The following is a 211-nucleotide window of genomic DNA, read 5'->3' on the forward strand; positions in this document are numbered from 1 at the left end:
AGGACGTATAAGCCGTTTAATCCCTTACTAGGAGAGACGTTTGAGTTCGTTCATCGAGGCTATCGATTAACGAACTCAAACGTCTCTCCTAGTAAGGGATTAAACGGCTTATACGTCCTGCACATGCACACCATACATTACAACATACACACAAATACACACGCAGATATAGACAAATAGACTAAAACATAGATTAAGAGAGAAAGATACA

The sequence above is a fragment of the Cystoisospora suis genome (genome assembly GCF_002600585.1).
Source record: "Cystoisospora suis strain Wien I chromosome Unknown contig_6712, whole genome shotgun sequence".
NCBI classification, from domain to species: Eukaryota; Apicomplexa; class Conoidasida; order Eucoccidiorida; family Sarcocystidae; genus Cystoisospora; species Cystoisospora suis.